The sequence below is a fragment of the Electrophorus electricus genome, chromosome 5 (assembly GCF_041902795.1).
Source record: "Electrophorus electricus isolate QZ-2024a chromosome 5, ASM4190279v1, whole genome shotgun sequence".
Lineage (NCBI taxonomy): Eukaryota > Metazoa > Chordata > Actinopteri > Gymnotiformes > Gymnotidae > Electrophorus > Electrophorus electricus.
Genome location: NC_137501.1, coordinates 22,560,220 through 22,574,142, shown reverse-complemented (window position 1 = coordinate 22,574,142; position 13,923 = coordinate 22,560,220). Strand labels below are relative to the sequence as shown.

Below are 13,923 nucleotides of genomic sequence, written 5' to 3'. Positions count from 1 at the left end.
AGTAGACAAATTCCAGTAGCCTGGCCCTCTTCCTTCTGCCTTAGTGGCATGTATACGACAACCTCACTACTACAGCCCAGGTCTGATACCTGTTCTGGTTATGCGTTTATGATTGCAAAAAGCAGCTTTAAAAGGGAAAAAAAATTTGATCCCTGCATTTTGATACAAACAGCCGAGGGTCCCACCCCATAATTTTGAGAAAGAATGGAAGGGAAAGTTTTCAGCAAACAAGTCCACCACTGAAAAGCTTAAGTTGATTAAAATCTAAGTAGATTCTTGAAATTGGAAAACTCAGGGCAACTTGCATATGGATGCATTAGTCTTTTTAAATTTCTGTCGGTGAATAAGTTAGGAATCTTTGGCTGTTCATAACTCAGGAGTTGTTTAGCAACTCTCTGCAACTACCACCTGCTGTCACCTCCATCTTTTCTTTCCAAAGTTCTTGAAGAGTCTGTCCTCATTCAGATGTCTGTCTTTCGTAAACAGAATAAATCATCACTGGAATGTAAATCTCACCAACATCAGCTTCTACATGTCCATGGTGCTGCATCACCAATTTAAGACCTTAGAATTTCACCAGAAGACTCTTGGATCACTCTGACAATGCACGCAAACATGGGCTACCACAAGATTAGCAAATATCATTCTCTACTCATCTTGCTGCCTTGAGTGGTTCATGTAGTTTCCACATCTGCAACATAATGAAAATCCACCCTTTTCTGTCCAAAGAAGACACTCAGCTACATGTGTAGATCTCAGCTACATGTGTTATCTGAAGAACGGACTACACCAACTTGCTCCATGTACACCTACTACTCTGTGCCAGCAGAGCCCTGCAACTCATTCAGAGTGCTGTTATTTGCAATCAACCCTGGCATAGTACTTCTCAAAGGTTATTGAGAAAGTCTAGATGGCTTGGTTGTAATCCAAACGTCCAGTAGCATACCAGTCACTGCCAGTATGTGCTCCATTTGCTTACGTAATGGGTGTATGCTAAAGAGGAGATAGCAGCAATACCTTTAGCAGTAGAGCCTTTAAATCGCTTGACGACAGATTCGGCAGTTCCTAAAACAGCAACCTGCATAGGTGGCTGAGGCTCCGAAGAAAGCAGAGAGCTCAGAGATTCTGCCTGACGTTCGCCTCCCTTTGATTCTTCCTTCCCTCTCCCTAATGCTATTCTTGAATTTTTGAACATTGAGGGAGATGAGGGTAATGAAGGAAAGTAAAATTCTGGAATGGAATGTTACATTGGTCATTCAAATAAGATATCAGAGCTTGGGAAATAAAAGCTCTACATCCTCTAGGCATAATTTACTAACAGGGGCATTTGCAGGACCTTGTGGCGCAACGGAAGCGCGTCTGACTCCAGATCAGAAGGTTGTGTGTTCAAATCACATCAAGGTCATTTGTTTCTTTCTACTGACTAGGAAAGCTGCATAACAGCATGTAACTTACCAACTTTGTTGAATAATGTAGCTATAGCTCAATTTATTTATGATCAACTTATTTGTCACCATTAATTATGCAGCTGTGAGAAAATGTCAGGGAAACCAAAACATATTAAAACACTTTCTCGTTGCATGCATTCCCTCCTCAATTGATCTTGGTTTTTATGACTGATCTTTGACAGCAAAAAGTATCCTGAATCAGGCAAACATCAGCTTTGTTTTGCATTAGGAATTAGAACTTGCATAGAGCACTTTTGGAGCCTTTGTCCACTAATGCATCTGCCACTGCATTGTGTCTTTGGGTCATTGACCTTTTATTTTATTGTTTGTTTTTTCCTTAGTTCATGTTGCATTTTGTACTATGTGTTCTTCTGGAAGAATATGCCATCCTACTAAGTGCTGTAAGTAGTTTGGATGAAAAGGTAGGCCTATTTGACCTGACTTGATGTGGAGAAATTGGACTTGGATATCCATGTTGACACCACTGATTTACATTACCTGTCCGTTTCTTACCTTTGGAGAAGTAGACAAATTCCAGTAGCCTGGCCCTCTTCCTTCTGCCTTAGTGGCATGTATACGACAACCTCACTACTACAGCCCAGGTCTGATACCTGTTCTGGTTATGCGTTTATGATTGCAACAAGCAGCTTTAAAATGAAAAAAAAAATTGATCCCTGCATTTTGATACAAACAGCCGAGGGTCCCACCCCATAATTTTGAGAAAGAATGGAAGGGAAAGTTTTCAGCAAACAAGTCCACCACTGAAAAGCTTAAGTTGATTAAAATCTAAGTAGATTCTTGAAATTGGAAAACTCAGGGCAACTTGCATATGGATGCATTAGTCTTTTTAAATTTCTGTCGGTGAATAAGTTAGGAATCTTTGGCTGTTCATAACTCAGGAGTTGTTTAGCAACTCTCTGCAACTACCACCTGCTGTCACCTCCATCTTTTCTTTCCAAAGTTCTTGAAGAGTCTGTCCTCATTCAGATGTCTGTCTTTCGTAAACAGAATAAATCATCACTGGAATGTAAATCTCACCAACATCAGCTTCTACATGTCCATGGTGCTGCATCACCAATTCAAGACCTTAGAATTTCGCCAAAAGACACTTGGATCACTCTGACAATGCACGCAAACATGGGCTACCACAAGATTAGCAAATATCATTCTCTACTCATATTGCTGCCTTGAGTGGTTCATGTAGTTTCCACATCTGCAACATAATGAAAATCCACCCTTTTCTGTCCAAAGAAGACATTCAGCTACATGTGTAGATCTCAGCTACATGTGTTATCTGAAGCATGGACTACACCAACTTGCTCCATGTACACCTACTACTCTGTGCCAGCAGAGCCCTGCAACTCATTCAGAGTGCTGTTATTTGCAATCAACCCTGGCATAGTACTTCTCAAAGGTTATTGAGAAAGTCTAGATGGCTTGGTTGTAATCCAAACGTCCAGTAGCATACCAGTCACTGCCAGTATGTGCTCCATTTGCTTACGTAATGGGTGTATGCTAAAGAGGAGATAGCAGCAATACCTTTAGCAGTAGAGCCTTTAAATCGCTTGACGACAGATTCGGCAGTTCCTAAAACAGCAACCTTCAAAGGTGGCTGAGGCTCCGAAGAAAGCAGAGAGCTCAGAGATTCTGCCTGACGTTCGCCTCCCTTTGATTCTTCCTTCCCTCTCCCTAATGCTATTCTTGAATTTTTGAACATTGAGGGAGATGAGGGTAATGAAGGAAAGTAAAATTCTGGAATGGAATGTGACATTGGTCATTCAAATAAGATATCAGAGCTTGGGAAATAAAAGATCTACCTCCTCTAGGCATAATTTACAAACAGGGGCATTTGCAGGACCTTGTGGCGCAATGGAAGAGCGTCTGACTCCAGATCAGAAGGTTGTGTGTTCAAATCACATCAAGGTCATTTGTTTCTTTCTACTCACTAGGAAAGCTGCATGACAGCATGTAACTTGCCAACTTTGTTGAATATTGTAGCTATACCTCAATTTATTTATGATCAACTTATTTGTCACCATTAATTATGCAGCTGTGAGAAAATGTCAGGGAAACCAAAACATATTAAAACACTTTGCCTTGCATGCATTCACTCCTCAAATGATCTTGGGTTTTATGACTGATTTCTGAAAGCAAAAAGTATCCTCAATGTGGCAAACATCAGCTTTGTTTTGCATTATGAAATAGAACTTGCATAGAGCACTTTTGGAGCCTTTGCCCACTAATGCATCTGCCACTGCATTGTGTCTTTGGGTCATTGACCTTTTATTTTATTGTTTGTTTTTTCCTTAGTTCATGTAGCATTTTGTACTATGTGTTCTTCTGGAAGAATATGCCATCCTACTAAGTGCTGTAAGTAGTTTGGATGAAAAGGTAGGCCTATTTGACCTGACTTGATGTGGAGAAATTGGACTTGGATATCCATGTTGACACAACTGATTTACATTACCTGTCCATTTCTTACCTTTGGAGAATTAGACAAATTCCAGTACCTAGGACCTTGTGGTGCAACGGTAGCGTGTCTGACTCCAGATCAGAAGGTTGTGTGTTCAAATCACATCAAGGTCATTTGTTTCTTTCTACTCACTAGGAAAGCTGCATGACAGCATGTAACTTGCCAACTTTGTTGAATATTGTAGCTATACCTCAACTTATTTATGATCAGCTTATTTGTTACCATTAATTATGCAGCTGTGAGAAAATGTCAGGGAAACCAAAACATATTAAAACACTTTTCTTTGCATGCATTCACTGCTCAATTGATCTTGGGTTTTATGACTGATCTCTGAAAGCAAAAAGTATCCTCAATCTGGCAAACATCAGCTTTGTTTTGCATCATGAATTCGAACTTGCATAGAGCACTTTTGGAGCCTTTGTCCACTAATGCATCTGCCACTATATTGTGTCTTTGGGTCATTGACCTTTTATTTTATTGTTTGTTTGTTTTTTCCTTTAGTTCATTTTGCATTTTGTACTATGTGTTCTTCTGGAAGAATATGCCATCCTACTAAGTGCTGTAAGTAGTTTGGATGAAAAGGTAGGCCTATTTGACCTGACTTGATGTGGAGAAATTGGAATTGGATATCCATGTTGACACCACTGATTTACATTACCTGTCCATTTCTTACCTTTGGAGAAGTAGACAAATTCCAGTACCCAGGACCTTGTGGCGCAGTGGTAGCGTGTCTGATTCCAGATCAGAAGGTTGTGTGTTCAAATCACATCAAGGTCATTTGTTTCTTTCTACTCACTAGGAAAGCTGCATGACAGCATGTAACTTGCCAACTTTTTTGAATATTGTAGCTATACCTCAACTTATTTATGATCACCTTATTTGTCACCATTAATTATGCAGCTGTGAGAAAATGTCAGGGAAACCAAAACATATTAAAACACTTTTCTTTGCATGCATTCACTGCTCAATTGATCTTGGGTTTTATGACTGATCTCTGAAAGTAAAAAGTATCCTCAACTGGCAAACATCAGCTTTGTTTTGCATCATGAATTCGAACTTGCATAGAGCACTTTTGGAGCCTTTGTCCACTAATGCATCTGCCACTACATTGTGTCTTTGGGTCATTGACCTTTTATTTTATTGTTTTTTTTTTTTTTCCTTTAGTTCATGTTGCATTTTGTACTATGTGTTCTTGTGGAAGAATATGCCATCCTACTAAGTGCTGTAAGTAGTTTGGATGAAAAGGTAGGCCTATTTGACCTGACTTGATGTGGAGAAATTGGACTTGGATATCCATGTTGACACCACTGATTTACATTACCTGTCCATTTGTTACCTTTGGAGACGTAGACAAATTCCAGTTCCCTGGTCCTCTTCCTTCTGCCTTAGTGGCATGTGTACGACAACCTCACTACTACAGCCCAAGTTTGATTCCTGTTCTGGTTATGTGTTTCTGATTCTCAGGTGTAGAATTTGTAGTGTTTTTTTATGATGAAAACATTCACATACTACATGACCTTTGAAGTTTTCAAATTGATGTATGTCTCACACTGCACAATTCTATGTCTGGCAGGCATAATCAGATCTCAACACATTTCACACTAGAGGATTTGGACTCCCTGGCACTGCCAGACATCTAACCTGCTATAATTTCTTTGGGAGGATGCATCTAGAACCAGATATCACAAATATTGTTCAAAGCTTTGCAGAAGCTTCCATCTCTATTTTCAGCATGCATACTCACAAAGGCCACCCAGTTACCAAAGTTCCCTCTTGTAGCTTTATTTCAATAACATGGTCTTTTTCATTATTCAAGTTCAAGTTCAAGTACAAGTTCAAGTTTGGTTTATTTGTCACATACATAGTCATACACAGTATAATGCAGTGAAATGGTTGAGAGTGCTCTGTGCAAACTGAGGAAAAAGAAAACGGGTTCATAGAGAAATATAGATATTCTATATATGTAGAAAATTATATGAACAATGTATCTACAATATATGTATATTATGTTTATATACACAGTGTACAATGTATATGGTTGTGTATATATATGTACACAATGTACAGAATGTACAGTTCCATTTTATAAAATGACATATTTACAGTTTTTATGTTACATGGTGGTAATTATATATATATATATATATATATATATATATATATATATATATATATATATATATATATATATATATATACAGTTATGTTACATGGTTGGTGGTGGTGGTCCCCACAGTTTATCAGTTTCCCTGATTCAGGGCCTGAATGTCCTCTGGGAAGAAGCTCCTCTTCAGTCTCTCTGTCTTGGTCTTCAGGGAGCAAAAGCACCTCCCTGACCTCAACAGAGAGAAGAGCCTATTGTTGGGATGGGTGGGGTCCTTCACAATTTTCCTGGCCTTGGTCTGGCACCGCTTGTGGTAGATGGTCTGCAGGTCAGGAAGTTCCCTGTGAGTGATGCACTCTGTTGAACGCACTACCCTTTGGAGTGCTTGTCTATCCTGCTTGGTGCTATTCCTAAACCAGACTGTGATGTTCCCTGTGAGGATGCTCTCGAAAGTGCAGGTGTAGAAGTTCCGCAGTACCTTGGAGGGCAGTCTGAAGTCTCATAGGTGTCTGAGGTGGTAAAGACACTGACAAGCCTTCTTTGCCAGGGAGTTGGTATGGCGGGACCAGGACAGGTCCTGCGAGATGTGAACACAGAGGTACTTGAAACTATTTACTCTCTCCACCATGGTTCCACTGATCCTCACTGGTTGGTAGTGCTGCTCCTGCTTCTTGCTGCAATCCACGATCAGCTCCTTTGTCTTACTGATGTTAAGGAGGAGATTAGTTTCCTGGCACCAGTTTTCCAGGTGTTTAATCTCCTCCAGATAGGCCCTCTCATCATTGACCGGGATCAGGCCCATGAAAATGGTGTCGTCAGCAAACTTGATAATGATGGTGGAGCTGGAAGTGGCTGTGCAGTTGTAGGTGTACAGTGAGTAGAGCAGGGGGCTGAGGACACAACCTTGAGGAGCTCCACTGCTGAGGGTGAGGGTGGATGAGGCACAGTTGCCCACCCGTACTGATTGTGGTCTGTCTGTTAGGAAGTTGGAGATCCACTCGCACAGGGATGTATGCAGTCCTAGATCCTCGAACTTAGTAGTGAGTAAGGAGGGGATGATAGTGTTAAATGCTGAACTGTAGTTGACAAACAGCATTTTAACATAATTTCCCCTCCCTTCATCCAGCTGGGTCAGTGTGGTGTGGAGCAGATGTGCAATTGCATCATCAGTGGAGCAGTTGTGGCGGTATGCAAACTGCAGTGGGTCCATGGAGGCTGGCAGTGAAGATGTGATGAAATCTCTGACTAGCTTTTCAAAACACTTCATCTCGACCGATGTGAGCGCAACAGGGCAGTAGTCATTGAGTTTGGAGGGTCGAGGTTTCTTCCGGACGGGGACAATGGTGGATCACTTGAAGCTGGACAGGAGAATACCGAGCATCAGGGAGAGATTGAAGATGTTGGTGAATACCGGGGCTAGCTGATATGCGCAGGCTTTGAGGACCCTCCCGCAGATACAGTCTGATCCCACCACCTTCCTGGTATTCACCCTTTTAAACACTCTCCTCATGTCACTCTCCGTGATGATGAGAGGGTGCTGTTCTATGGTGGGCTCTGTGCATGCACCGTTGGCTCCGCCGATAGCACCATTACCATTAGCACTAGCACTGTTAGCATTGGTGCTGCTAGCATTAGCGCTGTTAGCATTAGCGTGGCTGGCATTAGCGCTGCTAGATGTAGCCTCGAAGTGAGCGAGGCTCGTTTGCCAGAGATTCATCCGCACTCATCAGTCCGGCGGGTGGGCTTCTGTAGTCCGTGATCGTCCGTAGTCCCTGCCGCAGGGATCTAGAGCCACTCTACTGGAACTGTGTCACTAGTTTCTTCCCGTAGCGCCGCTTCGCCTCCCTCACCGTCCTGCGCACTCCGTATGCTGCAGACTTGTACTCATTCATGTTCCCATTGATGATCCCCGCATTGTAGGCAGCAGTGCGAGATTTCAGAGCCTCGTGGATGGCTTCTAGTTGGGAAACTTCTTGATGGTGATTCTTGAAATCGTGTCATCCACCAGTTTCCCAATAAACCCTACTACTGCCTCCGTAAACTTGCTGACATCATCAGTGCTGTGCCGGAACATGTCCCAGTCTGCATCATCCAGAGCGTCCTGCAGAGCGGCCACCGATTGGTCTGTCCATCGCCACCTCCCTCTGAACCGGAGCTTCCCGTTTCAGCCGTTGTTTATATTTTGGTATGAGGAAGATGGCGGCGTGGTCCGACTTACTAAACGGTGGATGAGCTAGTGCCTTGTAACTGTCCTTGTATGGGGTGTAGCAGTGGTGGGGAAGGTTACATGCTGGTAAAGGTTGGGCACTGCACTCTTGAGGTTAGCGCTGTTGAAATCCCCAACCACGATAAGTGCAGTGTCCCGGTGCTGTGCCTGAAACTGTGTGAGAACCTCATGAAGTTCACACAGTGCAGTGTCCATGTTGGCCTGAGGTGGGATGTACACGGTGTTGTTGATGACCGAAGTGAACTCCTGGGGAAGGTAGAAAGGAGGAAGCTTGAGGTTGAGCAGTTCCAGGTTGGGTGAGCAGGAGCGGGCGAGAGTAACAACATTGGCATTGTTGCACCAGCTGTTGTTTACCATCACACACACTTCACCGCCTCTCGACTTCCCCAAATCTGCCATCCTGTCCATATGGTGAACTGAGAAGAACTCGGCCGGCTGGCTGGCGTGGTTTGGTACTGCTGGGTTCAGCCATGACTTGGTAAAGCAGAGGAGATTGCAGTCCCGAATGTCCCTCTGGAACTTTATCCTGGCCCGGAGGTCGTCGAGCTTGTTGTCTAGAGACTGCACATTGGCTAGCAGGATGCTGGGTAAGGGAGCTCGGTGTGCCCGAGCCCTCAGCCTGTCCCTGATGCCAGCTCACTTCCCTCGCCTTTTCCTCACATCGCGTCCTTTGTTTTTCCTCAGGATCTCCATCGGCCATCTTGGGTCTGGGGTTACAGACGGCTTGAGGTGAGTGCTATGTAGATTAAGAGAAATAAGGGCATCTCTGCTGTACGAGATACGTGCCGTGGTGTGTAGAGAAGGGCTGCGTAGAAATCAGGGGTAGCGGGAAGAGCGAAAAGAGCGAAAAAGATAGCGAAAAGAGCGAAAAAAGTGCCAGGTGTGGACGGAGCAGTCGTGATGGCAGCCGAACTCACCGGCGCCATCTTGGATTATTTCTATGTACATAAATAGAGATTGTGTCCTGACGAGAACTCTGCATTATGTACTTTCCTGTGTTTTTTTGTGAAGTGTCATTGCCTGATATGTGGAAGGTCATGCTTTGATTACCCAAAGGGGAGGACCCAAAACTTTATCAAAGAGTCCATTAAACTGTGTGGTATGCCAGGAGGATATAGCTCACTGGTTTAGCCCCTTGGCTCCCAATCCTTCATTGGCATATGTTATATGATTACAAGAGATCCAAGGCTCCAGATATGAGCATGGTGCTTTTCTAACTTGAAGACTTTAGGCATTTAGGACTTCCACGTATCTTGCATAGGAACATATACATTGGTTAAAGACTTGCTGCTGGAGCAACATGACTCTATATCATGAAGACTTGAGGGTTTTTACATGCCTGTTGTTTGGCCTAAAAACCTGGATTGAGCATTCAATATTTGATGTGTGGGATAAAGCAAATTGATAGCATGTACAGATATGAACTTTATTATCTCTGCTTTTGATGCCAGATGCATGGAAGAGCCGCAAAGTTTTTAAATGGGCATTTTTGCCATCCTTAGTGGATGCTGATTAAGGAGAAGACAGTCTTTTCCCTTCTTCTTTCAACAGTCACATCATGTGTTACATCTACAATGATTACTTTCCATAAAGTGACAAATCCGCATTTAGAGTATTTAGAGTAATACGTTGGCAAACCCAGGTCAACTGCTTGGAAGAGAGCTATGCTCGCCACTATACCAGCAATGCAAACTTGAGCTAGAGTTGCCCTAGTGTTGTGGTCATTGCAGTCACCAACAGAGTGGTCATGCTCTTTGATTGGTACAGGACTGCAAGGCCCTGTCTTTGACAGTCTTCAAAGAAGTGTGAACTTCAACAGCAAAAGATACAAAATTATATTATGCTGGCAGCTCTCACAGTTTCATTAGTGGTGTGGTCATCACAGCCATACGGAGGATGTGTCATGAGCTCTCCACATTGCATAATAAATGAAAATGGCACATCACTACTAATTTCAACAAATGTGCAATGTTGATGAAATAGTGCAGCTTAAATAATGCACAGATTACATTCTGTTTTTTGTGGATCGCTAGCAAACATTGGCATGTCCTGTTTCTTGTCAATTTGAAAGCTGCTTTTCTGTCCTTTAAGATTGGTCATTCTATACTTGCAACTTTCAGTCTGTTTTATCCAAAAAATAAACAAAGAACACAAGGATAAGAAAAGAATCTTCCCTTTGAGATTCCTTTAATAACATTTGAATAACTTTTGAAGTGAGAATATAAAATGAATCTCAATCATTGTAAAATTTTAATGGCTTGTGAGTGGTCATCTTACTAGGAATGCTTTAAAGTGAACAAACACTTGAGGCAACTGTTTCTCAGGCAAAGTGTCTGTATTCAGGTTAGGACATGTGCGTGTTCAAGTCCTTGCCCTCTATTTCATACTCTGCAGTTTACTGAGAAAGACCTGACAAATAGGAATGCCATTTCCTATTTGAGGACCAAAACAACAACAATCTTGGTTATCAAAGACTCACTCCACCCTGACCACAGCCTCTTCTCTTAGAAGCCATTACAAAACCACCATTGTAGCTTGAGAGCAAAACCTGAGCCTCTTAGGAGTTGTTATATTCCACAGGCAGTTTGACATCTCAATGCATCTATTAACTCAAATTTCCATTCATGCACATTACACTTTTAATGTTTCTGATATTTCAGCCTCTCATTTCTCTCTCTAAGTGACAACACTAGAAATTTTCTCCAAAAGAACTGAATGTTATTTTAACCATTTATGACCTTTTTTCCTTCATATACACAAAGTCCAGTATGCATCTAAAAGTCATCAAAAGAGACATCTGTTGGTATCTGAACGTCTCTAACTTGTACAATGCGATGTTCCTTCTTTGTGTCAAATGAACTTATAAATTGAAACATCCACAATTGGCCGTGTTTCTTGTCAACATACTGGTGTTTGGACCTATGGGCCTTTGTAATTCATTATACCTAGTGCACTTGTTGTAGTGTGGTGAACAGTTTCTATATTGGCTGAAAGAAGGAACAGAATCCATTTATATTTATACAACAGAAGCTTGTCAGTGGAGGATATACTTGCTCAAACCTTTCCAATTTGATTCCTTTTGTACACATTACAAACTGTGACTTTGAGATGTATGAATCAAAGTTGAACATGTGTGCCAACTGTTAGCTAATGCATCAGGAAAGTAATTTTGGGAAAATCCTTTGAGGCAATTTTTTTCACGCAAAGTGTCTGTATTCAGGTGAGGACATATAAACACACACACACACACACACACACACACACACACACATACATATATATATATATATATATATATATATATATATATATATATATATATATATATATATATATATATATATATGTGTGTGTGTGTGTGTGTGTTTAATATATATGGCTGGATCACAAATGCTGTAGAAGTTAGGACTGTTATCTTTAGGCTGTTGGTTCAAATCTGCATTAAAGGAAGTTAGTGTTTTCACATACAATTTTATGTGAGCAAAAGGGGAGGACTTTCCCTGAATGGGAATCAAAGCCAGGCAGCGGCAGTGAGAGCACTGAATCCTAGCCACTAAATCGCCAGTGATAAAGATGTTGTTTCCCCTAATATGAACATTTTTTCAAAGTCTGTACTCCTACTCTACTGTTGATGTTTGGATGCATACTGGACATGGCATGCATGAGTGTTAACAGGCTATAAATCAAGTTATTCATCTTTCTTTTGGTTCTACAAAAACATGAAATTTGAAAGGGAATCCTAGCCACTAGAGCACCAGGGATAAAGATGACGGTTGAAACAATTTGTAACGTGTCCGAGTTGAGACAGCAACATTCACTAACGTTGAGTATACATAAATTAAGATAGATATAACATTAGCTATTATGCTAATGTTATATGTAATGTTATAATGTAAATGTCTTAAATGGGCGCATGCATCGCTACTGGTGCAACAGGCGTAAACCTGTCTATGAAAATGGTCTTAGCTTCTATCAGTTTAGCAATTAATCCCAGTTGGTGCAACTGACCCGTGGAGACAAGAATTTAGTTCGGGTGTTCAAACAGTTCTGTCGCCCCTCAAGTTCACATCCCTTTAAGACATCAAATCCTTGGGCACGTGTGTTTACTAAAAATAAATGAACTGAAACAAGTTCATGAAAGGTTTTATGGACACTGCTTAAGTCTGTCATTGGCAATGAACAACACAAGGAGGAGTAGCAGCACTGTCACCCCTCCGCTCCATATGTGACTGTCCGTAGCACTCCCAATCCTGGGACATCTAACTACACCTGCCCTTTATTACCTTGATTCATGTTCGTGTGTAAAGCCTCTTGTTTGGTATTCCATTTGAGGATTTTCGTTTGGTAAAGCGAGTGCATCTGATACCTGTTATTACGGTTCCTGCCTTTTCGCCTGTTGTGTTTGGATTGTTTTATCCAGTCTTTATTCTGCCCAATAAAGCCCTAAATGTGTAGTTGCCTGTGACTCCCATCTTGCCTGCTTCTCAAAACTAAAGCTATGGTTTAATATATATTTGTAGTACAGTTATTTTTTGTTTATTTTGATTAAACCATAATTCAAGAAACGTCAGTTGTACTGTGTTTATTATTGTGACAACATATCAGCAGGAACGTGTTCTGATTGGCATTAAGAGCATAATGCAATTAGATTTATAGACCAAAACAACATATTGATTGAATTATTTTTAATAAATGAAGCAAAAACAAGCTTGTCAAGGAAATGCTAAGATTTTCTTAATACACTTTCAAGAAATGGTGGGGACAAAATCATGTAGTTCACAAAGTGGTGGGGACAGTGTAAATTGCATATATGGTTCAAAAGAGCAAATGTGGGGCAATTATTGGCAATTGTCTTTCACTGGTATTTCCACTGGTATTTCCAGTGCTGTGTCTCATGAGCTGAAAACTAACATTGTGGTTTACCATGTTCCACAGGTTTTAAGCTGACAGTATTTTTGTCGACACAGAATGCATCCTTTTAAGGTTAGCAGCAGCATCATGCTAGACACCCTCCTATAGAGCTTGATATCAGAGGTCAAAGCACATTGCTGTTTTGTAGGAGGATACTAAAACCAACAATATAGATGTCGGCACCATTCCCCCGCATCGCAGTGTGAGTTGCCCCTTGTTTCACATGGGACACCACAAGGCTGCAGATGAGGAAAAGCGAGGAGAGTGACTGAGGAAGATGAGGGAGGAGCAGCAGACTCTGAAGGAGGAGAGAGATGTGGCAGCCTCTCCTGCAGATGTGAGTAAATGTATGATAAGATATTTTCATACAGAAGCCATGCTATGTATGATCTCTACTTTACGTTTTCTGTTTATTTGTCTGGAATTGGTATTTTCAAAGTGTCCTATTCTTAATGTCATGGTAACCAGAATGAAGTCATTTTAATAACATTCTCTGTAACATGTAAGAATAATCTTGAAAAAGAGACGTGAATGGAAATTAAGGAATGTAAGAAACTGGAAAAGGAATGGAAGAAAAGACAGGAGCACTGGGAGAGGGTGAGGAGACTGTTCAACTGTTGGAGGGGATGAATCAGAAACAGTTGCTGAAGCAGCAAGCAAAAGAGCAAATAAAATCAGCCAAGGAGGCAGAAAAACGGCAGAAGGAGCTGAAAAAAAGCCCAAGAACTTAAAAAAGAAGGCAGAGATGAGAAGGGCAAAG

The 13,923-nt window shown here is 41.5% G+C and overlaps 4 non-coding genes across 4 annotated transcripts; all 4 read left to right on the top strand.

Annotated features, from left to right (window-relative positions):
• Window positions 1-1,333: 1,333 nt before the first annotated feature.
• On the top strand, window positions 1,334-1,405 carry trnaw-cca (transfer RNA tryptophan (anticodon CCA)). Its single transcript has one exon. It is a non-coding gene; the product is annotated as a tRNA-Trp (tRNA).
• Window positions 1,406-3,303: 1,898 nt separating this feature from the next.
• On the top strand, window positions 3,304-3,375 carry trnaw-cca (transfer RNA tryptophan (anticodon CCA)). The gene has a single exon. It is a non-coding gene; the product is annotated as a tRNA-Trp (tRNA).
• A 587-nt stretch (window positions 3,376-3,962) lies between these two features.
• trnaw-cca (transfer RNA tryptophan (anticodon CCA)) lies at window positions 3,963-4,034 on the top strand. The gene has a single exon. It is a non-coding gene; the product is annotated as a tRNA-Trp (tRNA).
• Window positions 4,035-4,626: 592 nt separating this feature from the next.
• Window positions 4,627-4,698, top strand: trnaw-cca (transfer RNA tryptophan (anticodon CCA)). The gene has a single exon. It is a non-coding gene; the product is annotated as a tRNA-Trp (tRNA).
• The last annotated feature ends 9,225 nt before the right edge of the window (window positions 4,699-13,923 follow it).